The 17,478-nt window shown below is 49.9% G+C and overlaps 1 long non-coding RNA gene across 1 annotated transcript; it reads left to right on the top strand.

Annotated features, from left to right (window-relative positions):
* The first annotated feature begins 4,627 nt into the window (after window positions 1-4,627).
* Window positions 4,628-8,518, top strand: LOC308465140. Its single transcript, XR_013980275.1, has 2 exons — window positions 4,628-4,675; window positions 7,458-8,518. It is a non-coding gene; the product is annotated as an uncharacterized lncRNA (long non-coding RNA).
* The last annotated feature ends 8,960 nt before the right edge of the window (window positions 8,519-17,478 follow it).

Here is a 17,478-nt window from a genome sequence, read left to right as displayed (position 1 = left end):
AAACTTAACACGCTAAAACAAAGACTTCCTGTATCATGTTCACCACTTGAAAATAACCACTGCAGCCCAGCCTTTTAATGCTCCATTGCTCATTTTCTCTTCCCAGAGCAGCAATTTGTCTAATGGGCACTCCTTTTGTTCTGAAATGGCAACATGCTGTCCAGGAATAGGTTGCTGATCTTAGCTGGAAAACCTGGAGAAATTTCCCATGAGAAACTAGCCAATTCACACTTTGCAGAATTGGGTTTCTGCCTTTGGGAGGGGTGAATGTACTTCCCTATGGCCCAGGGGAAAGAGACTCAAATTGCTCTCTTTCTCAAGAAGGGGTCTCCAAGCCACATGGGGCTTTAATCCCCCCCCCCGATAAATATGAAAAGCATAATAGCAAATGCAACATGCATAACAAAACTTGACTTTGAACATATCCCTGGTGCTACAGAGGGGGAAAAAGGGGGACGGACGGACCTGAAGCAACAGGAGGACGCAGAACTAGAAACAGAAATCTGGAGGACTAAAGGGAGTAATTTATAAATTTGCGAGTGTTTAGATACAGTGGTACCTCGGTCTACGAACAGTCCTGTTAACGAACTATTCGAGCAACGAACTCCGCGAAACCAGAAGTAGGTGTTCGGGTTAGCGAACTTTGCATTGGAAGCCGAACAGTGGAAGGGCACCAGCAGCGGGAGGCCTCAGTAGGGAAAGCGCACCTCGGTTTAAGAATGGATTTGGTTTAAGAATGGACTTCAGGAACAGACAGTCCCATCTAACCCATAGAGGCTAGTGGTGTGGGGTGCCAAGTTCTGGAGGGCGCCTGGCAAGAGTCCGGGGAACACCAAACGAGCGGGCTGAGTGAGCGAGGCTGCGTGCGCTTCTCCCGCTGAGTGTTGGTTTGGGTTTTTTTCTTTTAGCCTGCAGGCGCTGAATTCTGCAGGCCCACTCGTTCGGTGTGCTGCCTGCCATGGCCACCGTGGCACGAAGTGGCCAGCTGAGCTGGGAGGCGCCGCATCCAGCCTCCACCTCTTCTCCACTGGAGGAGCCGCCCTCCAGCCGCTGCCCGCCTCCTCCAGCCCTAAAAAAAGGTCGACAGCTCTGGGAAGGAGGGGGGCACCGGAAATATCTTTGCACCATGACTCTGGGTATGCTTAAGACGGCCCTGGGAACAGATTAAGTTCGTAAACCGAGGTAAAGGTAAAGGGACCCCTGACCATTAGGTCCAGTTGTGACCGACTCTGGGGTTGCAGTGCTCATCTCGCTTTATTGGCCGAGGGAGCCGGCGTACAGCTTCCGGGTCATGTGGCCAGCATGACTAAGCCGCTTCTGGCGAACCAGAGCAGCACACGGAAACACCGTTTACCTTCCCGCCGGAGCGGTACCTCTTTATCTACTTGCACTTTGATGTGCTTTCGAACTGCTAGGTTGGCAGGAGCTGGGACCGAGCAACGGGAGCTCACCCCGTCACGGGGATTCGAACCGCTGACCTTCTGATTGGCAAGTCCTAGGCTCTGTGGTTTAACCCACAGCACCACCCGCGTCCCTTGTAAACCGAGGTACCACTGTATAATACCAGTCCATAATGGACAATGAAGATCTGGATTGCTCCCTGTTGCCACAAAATAAATTCAGCACATGGAAATCAAGCAACTAGGCAACTTTTTAAGGCTGCCTTTCCTTCTCGTCACTATCCATTTGCCTGTTCCACTCATTGCCTCCGTCTCTTGCAACCTCCCTCCATCTAACGCGTGGGTTTTAGCTAGCCACATTTATTGGACTGAGTAACAATCCTAGTACTGAGGAGTACTAGGAACTCCCTGTACTGTGCCTGTTTTGTGTTGATTTGGCATTGCTTTTCTGCTTGGCGTTCAGACCAAGGAGACAAAGGGTTTTGGAACGTTCGGTTTTTGGAACGGACTTCCGGAACAGATTAAGTTTGAGAACCAAGGTACCACTGTATCTCCAGTTCTTTGCAGAGTACAATAATATCTATGACAACAATAAAAGTAGTAATTATTAGTAAATTCCTGTTCACTGGACAGAATGAAAAGGGGGAAAGGAGCACCCCCTACAAGGGGGGGGGGGGCAGAATCAAGACTAATCCGCCCTTCTAAAAAGTTATATTGAAAAAAACAAATCACTGAATTTCATAACATGGCATTATTATAGAACAATTCTGCTTAATTAGCAAAAAACCAAAAAACAAAACAAAACCCAACAGTTGTGTTTAGATGACAACTGATTAACACCTTGAAACTTGTTTGTTAACACCTTACAAAAGACATTAGATGCTCTCAATATATAGATTAGTCAACTCTTTTGACCTGTGGCTATTGTTTCCCATGAGGAAGCAGGAAACATTGGTGAATTAAGAAGCTTTCAAAACCAAAAATGCTCCCATTTGCACATTTGCAGACTTTGCACAGATGACATCTTCTGAGAATATGTAGCTTTAATAAAGTCATCCGCACCCTTGTAAATGTTTTTCTGTGATGCTCACATATGATTTGATGGCCTTAAATGTTTTAATTGCACTGGAGTTTCACATTGCTCAATAACCTTAAGAATAGCATGTCTTCGAAATGGCCCCCCAAAAATGTAAACCTTAAAAATAAGAATATTGGCTTTTATCAACTGACCAAACTAACTGTGAATCTATTTGGTCTTCCTTCAAGATTCCTCCACCAAAAGAAGGGAGTCACACACACCATCAACAGTCACAATGGCTCTCTTTTTACGCAAGGGGTGTTAATTGGGGCTCCAGCTCCCATCATCTCCGGCAAGCATGGCCAACGTTTAGGGATGGATTTTATTGTATGATTGCTTAGATCAGGCTTCCTCAAACTCAGCCCTCCAGATGTTTTTGAGACTACAATTCCCATCATCCCTGACCACTGGTCCTGCTAGCTAGGGATCATGGGAGTTGTAGGTCAAAAACATCTGGAGGGCCGAGTTTGAGGCTTAGATGGTCAGGCTAAATTTGTGGGGTATAAACCTGATCCAGACTTCACAGCAGATCTTGCAATGGCCAGATCTAACCTCCAGCTTCATAGACAGTGTGTGTGGCTCCCTTCTTTACCTTTACTCCTCAAGATAAAGGTAAAGGACCCCAGGACGATTAGGTCCAGTCAAAGGCGACTATGGGGTTGCGCCGCTCATCTCGCTTTCAGGACGAGGGAGCCGGCGTTTGTCCACAGACAGCTTTCCGGGTCATGTGGCCAACATGATTAAACCGCTGCTGATCGGCAAGGACGGCGGTTTGAATCCCCGTGATGGGGTGAGCTCCTGTAAATATCCAACTATAAAGCTATGCTGGAAGCTGCCAAGAGTGGCTGGGACAGATGGGCGGGATACAAATATTTTTTATTTTTTACAGTGGTACCTCGGGTTAAGTACTTAATTCGTTCCGGAGGTCCACTCTTAAACTGAAACTTTTCTTAACCTGAAGCACCACTTTAGCTAATGGGGCCTCCTGCTGCCGCTGTGCCGCCGGAGCACAATTTCTGTTCTCATCCTGAAGCAAAGTTCTTAACTTGAAGCACTATTCTGTAACCTGAAGTGTATGTAACCTGAGGTACCACTGTATATCCAAAGGAGCTGTATCTTTCAGAGGCCCACATCTTCCTCCACTCTCAGGATCCACACAGAGGGCTTTGTTTGGGTTGTGTGAGAAAATTCTTTGGATTCAATCAAATTCAGTGAACTAATAATAATAATAATAATAATAATAATAATAAATGCTTATTAGGGACCCCTGACCATTAGGTCCAGTCGTAACCGACTCTGGGGTTGTGGTGCTCATCTCGCTTTATTGGTTGAGGGAGCCGGCGTACAGCTTCCGGGTCATGTGGCCAGCATTACTAAGCCACTTCTGGCAAACCAGAGCAGCGCCGTTTACCTTCCCGCTGAAGCGGTACCTATTTATCTACTTGCACTTTGACGTGCTTTTGAAATGCTAGGTTGGCAGGAGCAGGGACCGAGCAACAGGAGCTCACCCCGTCGTGGGGATTCAAACTGCCGACCTTCTGATCGGCAAGTCCTAGGCTCTTTGGTTTAACCCACAGCACCACCCGCGTCCCAACTAAATAAATGCTTACAAGGTATTAAAAACTCCAGCTGGAACTCCAGCTGTGTCCTCTGCTCAGGGCCTTTATTGGTGTCCAGGGATTGACCCTTCCTGGGAGTAGTCGATGGTTGATGGAGGGAGGTTGGGTGAGAGGGAGGGAAATCTTGGTCTTCCAAGGTGAGAGGTTGGGAGGAGAAAGCAAAGATCTCAGGTGTGAGCTGGGAAGGGTACTACCTTCTGTGGGTGGTAAGAGTTAAGCACTACCTTTTAGAGAGGACTTCGTGTTCTTTTTTTAAACTCTCCGTGACTGTTTTTGTTCTTGTTTTTTTTATTCACGTTAGTTTTCTATATATTATTGTATCATGAAAAAAAGACTTTAATAAAAATATTAAACCTAAAAATACCTGCCACTTTCTTTGTGCTTATTAAAAAAAAAAGGACTTATTAAAGCAAAGCTACATTACAAACAAAGGAAGACTGGTATCTAAATTAAAAATCAAGAAGGGGAGGCTCCAAACCACTGATGATGCCATCTGAACTGTATAAAAGTTCAAGACACACTGGGCTCTTCACTCGATTCCTTACCTTTCCATTGACTTCTGCTTCTCAGAGAACCAGGTAAGCCCAGCTTTCATGAATGTATTTTCAATGGTTTGTGCATTATATTAGACAGTGTAGATGCATGCTGACATCATCACTCGATCCCTTACCTCGATCCATTGCCTTCTGTACCTCAGAGAACCAGGTAAGTCCAGCTTTGGGGAATGTATATGATGGTAGCAATACTTAAAGTAGACCCATTGACATTGATGGACATGAGAAACTTGAATAAATCAATTTCACCAGGCCTACTCTGAGTAGCACACCATTAGACAGAAGCCAACTGGAGCAGTAACTCTTTTATCTGAGGTTGAAAGATCAGAGGCAGTGTGTGTCCAACTGAACTTTGCTGGAGAAGAGAGGACTTTTGGTAAGAGGTGTCCTTTCAGAATGATAGCACATAATCTGTGTTGGCCTCCCAAGGTCAGAACCAGCCCCTTGAGTTGGTCCTCAAGATAGAGTGGAGGTGTACTCAGGTCATACTTGTGGGCTCCCCAAGATTTGCCGCTGTGGGGGAAAAGCTAGTGGACTAGATATGTCTTTGCTTTGATCCATCAAAGCCCTTCTTATGCTCTTTTCTCCTGGAAACTAACATGTGGGTAGAGTACACTTTACTATCTTGCACAATCTAAAATTCTCACGACTCCCTATTAAACCAGTTAATATTCCCAAGCCATTGCAGTCATTATTGATGCTGTTTCCATGAAGATCTTCACGTTGAGCAGGGTTGGGGAACTGATTGCCCTGCAGATATGTTTCTACTGCAGCTTCCATCCTCACAGACCACCAATATCTGAAGTGCAACAGGATCCTCCTCCCTGATGATGGTGGTCTTCCCATGGGGGCATAGGAATGGTCACCAAGAGACAGAGTGCTGGACTAGATGAGGATGATGACGATTTGTGAAATCTGTATACCAAGTTTCATCTAAAGATCCTAGGGCTCTTCACAACAAGGAAGTGCAAACTGAGAATACAAAATACAAAATAAAACAAAAATAAACCAATACCACCCCCCAAAAAACCCACATTTTAAAAACCATAGAATATTAATCAGCCGAATGCCTGGTTGAAGAGAAACGTTTTAGCCTGGTACCGAAAAATATGCAAATGAAGGCCCTCAGATGATGATCACAGGCTCTGCTTGGTTTATATGAGGAGAGGAGGTCTTTGACATGTTGCAATCCTGAGTCATTTAGGGCTTTAAAGGTCAAAAACAGCATCTGGAATTGGGCCTGGAAATTAATTGGCAGTTGAATCAGGATCGGTGTAATATACTCCAACTGTCTTGCTCCAGTGAGCAACTGGGCTGAATAATAATAATAATAATAATAATAATAATAATAATAATATATTATTTATACCCCGCCCATCTGGCTGGGTTTCCCCAACCACTCTGGGCGGCTTCCAACCGAAAATTAAAACAATACAGCATCAGACATTAAAAACTTCCCTAAACAGGGCTGCCTTCAGTTGTCTTTTAAAAGTAAAATAGTTGTTTATTGCCTTGACATCTGCTGGGAGGGCGTTCCACAGGGCAGGCACCACTACCGAGAAGGCCCTCTGCCTCGTTCCCTGTAACTTGGCTTCTTGCAGCGAGGAAACCACCAGAAGGCCCTCGGTGCTGGACCTCAGTGTCCGGGCTGAACAATGGGGGTGGAGACGCTCCTTCAGGTATACAAAACCTAGGCTGTTTAGGGCTTTAAAGGTCAGCACCAACATTTTGAATTGTGCTCAGAAACGTACTGCCAATGAAGATTTTTCAGGACCCGTGTTATATGGTCTCGGCGGCCACTCCCAGTCACCAGTCTAGCTGCCACATTCTGGATTAATTGCAGCTTCCGAGTCACCTTCAAAGGTAGAGCACATTGCAGTAGTCCAAGCTGAAGTTACTGAACCATCTTCAGAAGCAGCCCTATGTATAACATGTTGCAGGACTCCAACCTAGAGGTTGCCAGAGTATAAACAACAGGACTTAGGCTATTCTTGCACAACTGGGTCATCAGCTCAAGCTGATGGAAGGCCCTCTGCGCCACTGAGACCACCTGAGCCTCAAGCAACAGCAAAGGATCCAGGAGTACCCCTAAGCTACTTGCCTGCTCCTTCAGAGGGAGAGTAACCCCATCAAGAGCAGGCAACTTCCCATCTGCCCAGTCTAGGGAACCTCCCACTAACTGCCTCATTTCTATCTGGAATGAGCTTCAGTTTGTTGACTCTCATCCAGTACATTACCAAGGCAAAATAGTGGTCCAGCACATCCACTTTCATACCTGCAGATGATGTGTGCCATCAGCAAACTGCTGACACCCTACTCCTCTCAGCAGTTTCATGTAGATGCTAAATGACATAGGGGATAGACATGAACCCTAAGGAGTCCACATTGAATCCCCAAGCATCACCCTCTGGAAATGACCATCCAAGTAGGATTGTAATCACCTCAAAGAAGTGCAAAACTTGGACAGCCGCTCTAGAAGGACAACATGGTCAATGGCATAGAAAGCTGCTGAGACGTCAATGAGAATTGACATGGACACATTTCTGCTGTCTCTCTTCTGACAGAGGTCATGATCTTGTACCAGAAGGGCTCTTCTTATGGGTAACAGTGAGGGAGGGCGTTTGTACAACACTATAAATAGCTAATGTGGTTTCCTCCAAATGATCTGGACTTCAACTCCCATCATTCCTGAGCATGTGGCCTGATTGATGGATTTTGCATTCCAAATCATTTGGAGAGCAACAGGTTGGCTGGCCCAGGTATAAATATTGCATTCCCCTTTTTGATATTTCTCACTTTGTTTCAGATTAACCTCCACCAACCCAACATGGTTCACTGTGGTCCATCTTGCACTGTCCCATCCTGTGCCTCCACCCCAGTTGTGGGTTTTGGATCAGCAGGTCATGGCTACAGAGGTCTTGGCTATGGCCTTGGCTTTGGTCATGGAGGTTTCGGCTGGGGGCATGGAGGCTCTGTTGAATCCTCTGGATCCCTTGGCACCCTGGACGGTGTTATCCCTTCATGCATCAACCAGCTCCCACCAGCAGAGGTCGTGATCCAGCCACCTCCCAGTGTCCTGACCATCCCAGGGCCCATCCTCTCTGCTAGCTGTGAGCCTGTGTCTGTTGGAGGCAACACTCCATGTGCTGTTGGGGGTTATGGCTATGGGTACGGCAGAGGGCTCTTTGGGGATGGTTATGGTTACCTTGGAAAGAGGTCTTTGTTGGGTGGTCGTTCTGGTATCTGTTCATACCCCTGCTAAACCCAGATGGATGACCCCCTTGAAAACTCAGAATTTGGAACTGTGATATCCTGGCTCATGCCTGAGTTCATGCACTCACATTTCAGAAAGGCTGAGTGTGCACATTGCTACAGGAAAAGAATGCAACTTGTGGATGCTCAGCTCCCTCTGAAAAGCCTATTTTCATGCCTTTTCTTGCCTTCCTTTTTTAAAAAAAATTATGTATATGTCCCTCTCTTTGTCTTCTTATATATAAAACAGCAAGTCTGTTCTGCAAGCCTCCACTCTGCACTAAGCTACACAATCTGTCATATGTGACCTTAGAGTTCTTGAGTTAAAAGCTTTCCCCTTGGGTAGAAGAAGATGCAAGCAATTCCTTGCAAAGACAGTGCTCTGCCTGATTGGTTTAGCCTGTGTTTATGTGTGGTTTTCAATGTATCTCATGGATGGGAAACCTCTCTCTTGGCCCCAGGTGTTCTTGGACTCTAGCTCCCACCATCCCCAGCCAGAATAGCCAATGGTCAGGGATTATGGGAGTTGTAGTCTAACAACATTTGGCAGGGTCTACTGTAAAAGCAAACTGTCCACTCTGCTTTCATTAAAGCTTATTCATCAATCTCTTATAAGCCTTTTTGTCTTGTTTTATCTAATTCCTGAAAAAATCTCTAGCAGAAAGATTGTTATAAGCCAGGGGTGAGGAATCTTTCTTTAAATATTGCATTTATCTGCTCATTATATACATACATACATGCGTATGATTTGCACACCCCCACAGTGTTAAGAAACTCACTTATGTAACTCAAACGGAGTCCAAAGTTTTGTCTTTCTTACTTCAGATATTGTACATAACAGGGAGATATTCAAAGATGCAGAAGAAAAACTCACTCAGAACCACACAGCCAATAAGGGCATGTGCTAACTCAGTAAAGACCATCCCATTCAGCAATGCCTCCTGTTGGTTGATTTTCCAATATCAGAAATAACCCTTAAGTTACAGACCGAATGATCCCTGCTGTTGCACACACTGTGGGACATATCTCTCCACATGGCATTTCCTGAGACACCCCTTGGCTACAAACCTTAATAAGCCAAATAATCCCTCAGCATCAGACTTTAGACCTGAATAAAAGCCTGTACATGGAGATATTTGACTTACATTCCAAGATAGATAGCAATTTGTTAGGGTGGTGGGGTCTTTGTCCAATTCATAATGCAACCGAGCCCTATGAGTCTGATCAATTCACATTCCAAGCTGAGCAACAGGGCCGGCCCTCTCATGAGACAATGTGAAGTCATTGTCTCAGGTGGCAGGATCTACAAGGGCAGCAGATTTGGCCTCCAAGAAATGAATTGGACACTGCTGCTGCCACACACTCTTTCGAGGCCATAACTGCATCCTCCTTGGCAGATCCCCCCAATAACATCTCTATAATGGCCTCTTGGCAAATAGGAAGTGCTACTGGTCTACACCTAACAGTGGGGACTGCCTTCTGAGGTCTTCTGGGTTCTGCACCCATCTGGAGTGATTCACTGCAGCCCCACCCATAATGGCCTTTGATTTCCACTTCAAGCACTGGGTGAGGTTGATTTGATTCCCCTCATTGTTCCCAATGCATATCTTCTTTCACCCCCTTGTTACCAATGTAGATCTTTACTCCCCACTTGTTCCTGATGTAGCTCTCTTCATTCACCCCTTCTTCCCAGGCGGGGTGGTTTGCACCATTTTGCACTTCACCTCAGGTGCCAAAATGTATTGGGCCAGCCTTTCTGGGCAATTAGGGACTTTGGCAATGACACTGATCTGAAACGATACAGCCCAAATAGGGATGGGGAAGAAATTTGATTCAGTTAGCAGTTAATTGTGAACCGACCTACCCTGCAGTTTCTGAAACAATACAACAACAAAAACATAGCTGTCAGAGTTGCTTCCAGATCCTAGCTCACAGAGGATCACGCTAGCCAGCGATCATTAAATAAAAGTCTTTATTGAGTTACAGTTTCCATTCTCAAGCTGCTGCGTGCAACCCTACGTCTAATGGTTAGATCGGCGAAGCTCCATCTGAGTCTCCGCCCCTTGTACACCAACTTAATATCCTAGCCTTGCTCCACCTTTTCCGCCTGACTGTTCTTCTCTGGGTCCCTCTGCCCCCCGGGGTCTCTTCCTTCCGGGATTCCTCTGACGCTGACGCTGACCCCCCTGACTCTTCTCCCTCCTTTCGGCGGGCTTTAGGACCTGGCTCCCTTTCCGGGCTGCCTACTGCGCCACCTTCCTGTGCATTTGAACTTGGCACGCGCGCCCAACCTTCCACCTTCCGTCTGACCGTTTCTTCGCTCCCCGATGGAGGTGTGGCCACTCCTGACTCGTGCCCTCCCCCCTGTTGTGAGCTGCCAGCGCTTGATCCCTGGCGCCCTTCCTCTTCCCTGCTCTCTGGCGGTGACGCTGGTCCTGATTTCCAACTGCTCCCCTCTGAGTCTCCTCTGGCTCTATCTTCCTGGGGTGTCCCCCTAGGCTCCCCCCTTGCCCTGGCCACTGGTGCTCCTTTCTGTGAATCTTCTGATTCACTGGAAAGACTCGGAGATCTCGGGTCGTCGTCATCACTCATCTTTTCTTCTGCCTCCTCTCCCTCGCTCTCTGTTTCCTCCCTTGCCCTTGCCTCTGCTCCTGAACCCCTGACATCCATCCCCCCCTCGAAGCCCCCTCTTCCCCCCTCCCCTCCTTCCGGTGCGGGATCTGGGTGCTGCCGTGTCAGGGGGACGAATGTCGGATACAGTTCGCTTCCCGTGGCGGGCCGCCATCCGAAGTCTTCCGGTTCTTCCTCCCTGCTCTCGTTGACGACGGTCACCTCCGCTTCCATCTCTGTGCCGCCGTGCTCGAAACCCGGGTCGTCCCCGAAAACGTCCATGTCCGTCTCTCCCTCGTTGCCTTCTGGAGACGTTGCTCGTCCTGGACCCTCCAGCCACCTTCTGCGGAACTGCTCCTCTGGTCGATCATCCCACCAATACGAGGGTTCTGAAGCAGATCCCGAGGGTGACCCCTCTGGGGAACGGGCGTCTCGTGTCGGTTCCTCGTCCGAGTCGAACCCCCGGAACGTGCTGGCTGAAAGCGTGGGCGTGAAAAGCCAGTCGTCGAAAAAGTCTGCTGGCATTGGCCTATGTGGGAAGAGGGCATGAAACTCTTCTTTGAGCAGAGGTTCGTCTAAAGCGTAGCCCGGCACCCAGCTGTTGGCACTGGCCGGGGTGCCCTCCTTGGCGAGAAGGTATTCTACCCCCTCTTCCCCCCATCTGGAGTCCAAAATCTCCGTGACTTCGTTGATGCGCTCCTCCTGTGCCACTCCCCCTTGCCCGGTTCTCTCTCGGAGCGGACCCGGTGCCGTTCCTGGTTCCTGAAACCTGTGAGGTGCCTTGTAGGGAGTGAGCACCGATCTGTGGAACACCGGATGCATTCTGGAACCCTCCGGAAGAGCCAGCCTGAAAGCCACCGGGTTGACCTGTTCGTCGACTTGGTAGGGCCCCAGTTGTTTATGCCCTAGTTTCTTCTTCGCCAACGACCTGGCCGGCACTGCGTGGGCTGCTAACCAGACCCAGTCTCCCACATGGATCTCTTCGCCAACCCTTCTGTGTTTGTCCGCTTGTACCTTGTATGCGTGTTTAGCCAGCTCCAGGTGCCGCCGCAGCTGATCGTGGACCTCCTGCAACTCCGACGCGAACGCATCTGCTGTCTGCGGCTCCCCCTCCCCCATTCTTTCCAGTCCCGGGAAGGTTCTAGGGTGCCTCCCGTTGTTGGCGAAGAACGGCGTGACCCCCGTGGACACGTGCTTCGTGTTGTTGTAGGCGAACTCGGCGAGAGGCAGGTAATCCACCCACGTCGCAGGCTGTTGATTCGCATAACATCTCAGGTACTGCTGCATGATGGCATTGACCCGCTCCGCTTGCCCGTTGGTCTGCGGGTGTCTAGCCGACGCCAGGTTGATCTTGACGTTCAGGAAGCCCATCAGCCTCTGCCAGAAGTTCGAGATGAACTGTCGCCCTCGGTCGGACAGAATAGACCGCGGCAGACCGTGAACCTTGAACACGTGGTCTATGAACAGTTTGGCGGTTTGTTCCGCCGTGGCCACCTTCGCACACGGAATGAAATGTGCCATCTTGGAGAACAAATCCACCACCACCAGCACAGCCGTCTTGCCCCTCGAGCTGGGCAGATCCGTGACAAAGTCCAGGGCCACTCTCTCCCATGGCTCGAACGGAGTTTGCAGCGGTTCCAGCAGTCCGGCCGGCGGTCTGTGCACTGGTTTGGACCTCTGGCAGGTGTCACACCTCGCCACGTAGTCCGCGACTTCCCCTCTCATTCCGGGCCACCAGAAGTCTCTGGCTACTAATTCCACCGTCTTCTCCTTGCCAAAGTGCCCGGCAGTGGGCGCGTCGTGCAGCTGCTGCAGTACCTTGGCGCGAAGTTCGTCTCCCGGCACGTAGATGGCCCCTTTACGGATGAGCAAACCATCTCGCAGCTGGAACTCGTCGGTCGCTGCCGTGCCCCTGTGCACCTCTGCCATCTTTGCTTGCGCGAAGGAGTCATCCTGCAACGCTCGTCGCACCGCATCCAGGTCAACTGTCGCCGCCGCGCACGCCCACACTGTCGGTGCGAAGATGTGCATGGCGGCCGCTGGCTTTGCCTCCTCCAGATACTGTGGCTTACGGGAGAAAGCATCCGCCATGATGTTGGTGTCCCCCGGGACATACTCTATTCGGAAGTCGAAATTCGCAAAGAACTCAGCCCAACGTATCTGCCTCTGGTTCAGGAACTGTGCCGTGCGCCAGTGCTCTAGATTCTTGTGGTCCGTGCAGACCTGCACCGTGTGCTTGGCGCCGATCAGGAAGTGCCTCCACGCTTTGAACGCTGCATGAATGGCCAGCAACTCCCTGTCCCAGATGGTGTAGTTCTGTTCGGACTTGCTGAGCTTCCTTGAGTAAAACGCTCCCGGCCTCCAAACCCCCTGCGGGTCTTTCTGCAGCAGGACTGCTCCCACGGCTCTGTCTGAAGCGTCTGTCTCCACCCTCATCGGCCTGCTGGGGTTGACATGAAGCAGCTGCTCTTCCGACGCGAAGAGACGCTTGAGTGCCTGAAAGGACTGCTCCGCCTGCTCTGTCCAGATGAACTTCTTTTTCTTGGAGCTGAGCGTGTCCGTGATGGCCGCTGTCTGCATCGCAAAGCCTTTGATAAACTTGCGATAGAAGTTCGCGAAGCCGACAAACCGTTGGACCTCCTTCCGGTTGCGTGGGCTTTTCCAATCCAACACTGCTCGGACCTTGGCGCTGTCCATGGCGAGCCCTTTATCAGACAACTTGTAGCCCAGGAAATCCACCTCCGTCACGTCGAATTGGCACTTCTCCAGCTTGGCGTAAAGCCTATGTTGCTGTAGCCTGCTCAGCACTTCCTTGACGTGTCTGTCATGCTCCTGCTGCGATTCCGAAAAGATCAGGATGTCATCCAAGAAACAGACGCACGTCTTGTAGAGGAGCCCCGCCAACACGTGATGCATGAAAGCTTGAAAAACGTGGGAGCCATTTTGCAATCCAAAAGGCATAACTCTATATTCGTAGGTGCCCAGGGGCGTGAACATGGCTGTCTTCCACTCATCTCCCTCCCGCATGCGAATGAGGTTGTATGCCCCTCGCAGGTCCAACTTGGTGAACACTCTGCCCTTCCGTACCTTTGCGAGGAGGTCGTCGATTCGGGGCATGGGGAAGTCCGATGGCTTGGTCACACTGTTCAAGATGCGAAAGTCCACTACAAGTCTTTTTTGGGGCGTGTCCCTCTTCTTAACAAAGAATACCGGACTGCCCCCCGCTGCCTTGGACTCTCGGATGAAACCGCGCTCCAAATTATGATCTATGAACTCTTTGAGTTCCTGCAGTTCGTCCTCAGACATGGAATACAGCTTCCCTTTGGGCAGCGCCGCCCCCGGCAGCAGGTCAATTTTGCAGTCATATGGTCTGTGGGGGGGTAGCCTGTCTGCCTCCTTCTCGCAGAAAACCTCCAAAAATTCTGCGTACTTGTGGGGAACCGCTTGCAGCGTGCCTAGCTGCAGCTGTGACTCCTCTTCCTCTCCTTCCTGCCTGGGCACGATGCAGTGTTCAGCGCAAAAGGAAGAGCCGAAGGTCAGCTGCCTCTGGTACCAAGCCAGCGTCGGGCTGTGCTTGTCCAGCCAACTCATGCCCAATACAATGGGCGTGTCCGATAGTTGAGTGACATTGAAGCTGATGATTTCCCTGTGATTCCCAAGTCGCATCACCATTGGTGGCGTCTGCTTCACCACTTGCCCCCCTAGCAGCTCCCTGCCATCCACCGTGACAACCTGCAGGGGCAGCGTGGCAGGCAGCAACTGTATAGCGTGCCGGTCGACAAAGTCCTGCCCTATAAAGTCCGCATTGCTTCCGGAGTCAATGGTGATTGGCACGTCCATGGTGATTCCATTGGGCAGCTGGAGCGACGCGGTGAGCCTCACTACCAGTTTGGGCGGGAGGGGGTCCATGGGCTGTAAAATCTCTGGGGACTGCTTCACTGACACGTCTGGCTGGGCCCCAGTGCCTCTTCCAACCAGACTCCGTCGTTTCCCTGCTGTGGTTGTCCTTGCTGCGTTGCTGCAGTTACCATTGCTGAGGCTGCAGTGTGCTTGTGGAGCCTCTGGGGACACTCTTTCGCCATATGCTGTGGATCATCGCAGATGTAACACTTCCTGTTCCCTCTAGGAGGCTTCGCTTTCACTGCTGCCGGTGCTAGGGCTCTGGCTGCTGACTGAGCCCTTGCACCTCCAACCTCCATAGGTTCCGCTCCTCCTCCTGGCGGAGGCGTGGATTGCGCACGCGCTGCTTCTCTGGGAAGGAAGGAGGAGCCCCTGGCTGGTTCGCGCCCTCCACGCCCTTCGCCACTGCTCCACGGACGTCCTTCCAGCCGCACCCCCACCGCCAGCGCCCTCTGAACGATCTCCTGCGTGGTCCGGGGTCTCTCCCCCCTCGCAATTTCATCTTTAACCGAGCCGTGCAATCCCTCCCAAAACAGGTCTCTTACAGGAGCCGAATCTCTGTCCCATTCCAGAGCACTGACCAAAGCGAAAAAGCGGGCATGGTACTGCCTTACGCTGGCCCTCCCTTGCTTCAGTCCATGTATCTGCTGCCGAGCAAGATCCACGTCAATGCTTGACAAAAAGCACCCATCCATCGCTTTAATAAAGGCATCCGCGTTTTGGAGCGCCGGATCCTTATCTCTCCACAAATTGCGCAGCCATGCTTTAGCATCTCCATGCAAATGGGACATGATGAATCCCACCTTCTCTTGCTCATCTCTAAAGTCTTTGTTCAGCAGTTGCAGTGCACACATTACATCTGCTCTAAAGTTGGGGTACTGTTGCAAATTCCCATCGAAGTGAGAGACCAAACCGCCTGTTCGTCTCCCCAACCCAATCCCCTCCGGTTTGGGTGTCAGTTGCCCTTGCTTCGTAAGCACTTCCAACCTGACCTGGAGATCCCTGTAGGCGGCAGCTGCGTCCTCCTCTCTCTTCCTGGATGCAAGAGCCTCGGCATTCAGGCGCGACACTGCTTCTCTGAGTTCCACTATCTGCTGTTCGGCCGTCATGTTGTCTGCCGTTCGTGAGCTCGCTAGTAGGCACCCGCTTTCTCTCCTCTCCGCGAGGCTGTAGATGCCCACAATTTAGGAGATGGAGCTTACTGTCAGAGTTGCTTCCAGATCCTAGCTCACAGAGGATCACGCTAGCCAGCGATCATTAAATAAAAGTCTTTATTGAGTTACAGTTTCCATTCTCAAGCTGCTGCGTGCAACCCTACGTCTAATGGTTAGATCGGCGAAGCTCCATCTGAGTCTCCGCCCCTTGTACACCAACTTAATATCCTAGCCTTGCTCCACCTTTTCCGCCTGACTGTTCTTCTCTGGGTCCCTCTGCCCCCCGGGGTCTCTTCCTTCCGGGATTCCTCTGACGCTGACGCTGACCCCCCTGACTCTTCTCCCTCCTTTCGGCGGGCTTTAGGACCTGGCTCCCTTTCCGGGCTGCCTACTGCGCCACCTTCCTGTGCATTTGAACTTGGCACGCGCGCCCAACCTTCCACCTTCCGTCTGACCGTTTCTTCGCTCCCCGATGGAGGTGTGGCCACTCCTGACTCGTGCCCTCCCCCCTGTTGTGAGCTGCCAGCGCTTGATCCCTGGCGCCCTTCCTCTTCCCTGCTCTCTGGCGGTGACGCTGGTCCTGATTTCCAACTGCTCCCCTCTGAGTCTCCTCTGGCTCTATCTTCCTGGGGTGTCCCCCTAGGCTCCCCCCTTGCCCTGGCCACTGGTGCTCCTTTCTGTGAATCTTCTGATTCACTGGAAAGACTCGGAGATCTCGGGTCGTCGTCATCACTCATCTTTTCTTCTGCCTCCTCTCCCTCGCTCTCTGTTTCCTCCCTTGCCCTTGCCTCTGCTCCTGAACCCCTGACAATAGCTATGTTTTGAGCTACACTGACCAGAGTTCCCTCATTTTCTCAGGGTTCTCCTAAGAACTCTCAGCCCCCTTAATGAACTACAGCTCCCAGAATTCTTTGAGTGAAGCCATGACTGTTTCAGCTGGTATCATAGTGCTTTAAATATATGGTGTGAATGTGGCCTACCTCTTTGCTTCCCTCAAAATGCCTCCAATTTAACCCCACCCCTGCAAAGCTAAAACGTTTATGCTTTGGGCAAAATTCAGTAGTGAGCTAATGAGAGGGTTGTGTGCTTGGTTGCTCACCGCATCTCTCCATGAACGACTGATGCAGCTATTTTGCTTGCAACAACCCATCCAAATTGCACATCTTGTGTGGGTGATAATGGAGTTGATTCTTGGAAATTTGTGCAAATGACAGAAGCTGGAGATTGGCCCACTATCATCTTGCCTTGACCCAAAGTTACTATTATGATTATTATTTTTAAATGCTTTTTACTAGGAAGTGTTGCTGACTCAACTGTCTTAGAAAGCTAAGTGTATGCTTGGCAATGATGGGGAAAAAAGAATTGTGAAAAGGCCTTTTTAGATAACATCTTAACAAGGTGCAGAACTTTATTATGCACTGCCCCACCTTCATTGGAGCACATAATCTCTTTAAATTGCTGACATTTCATCCTGCTGGCTTTCTTCAGGATAGAAACACACAGTCTTCAAAGAGATTAATTGCCTGGTACATGACACCAGTCAAGCTTGCAAAAATCTATCATTTGCCCGATAATAAATGTTGGAAATGTAAGGAAAACGAAGGTACATTCTTTCACCTTTGGTGGACGTGCCCAAAGATTAAGGCTTTCTGGGAGATGATCTATAATGAAATGAAAAAGGTATTTAAATATACCTTTCTAAAGAAACCAGAGGCCTTCCTGTTGGGCATAGTCGGCCAATTGGTGCCAAAGAAGGATAGGACTTTCTTTATGTATGCCACAACAGCAGCAAGAATACTTCCAAAGTATTGGAAGACACAAAATCTACCCACCTTGGAAGAATGGCAGATGAGGGTGATGGACTATATGGAACTGGCAGAAATGACTGGCAGAATCCGAGACCAGGGAGAA

The sequence above is a fragment of the Podarcis pityusensis genome (assembly GCF_964106645.2).
Source record: "Podarcis pityusensis genome assembly, chromosome: 16".
NCBI lineage: Eukaryota > Metazoa > Chordata > Lepidosauria > Squamata > Lacertidae > Podarcis > Podarcis pityusensis.
The sequence above is the reverse complement of the archived record's forward strand: the minus strand, read 5'-3'. Positions and strand labels throughout refer to the sequence as shown.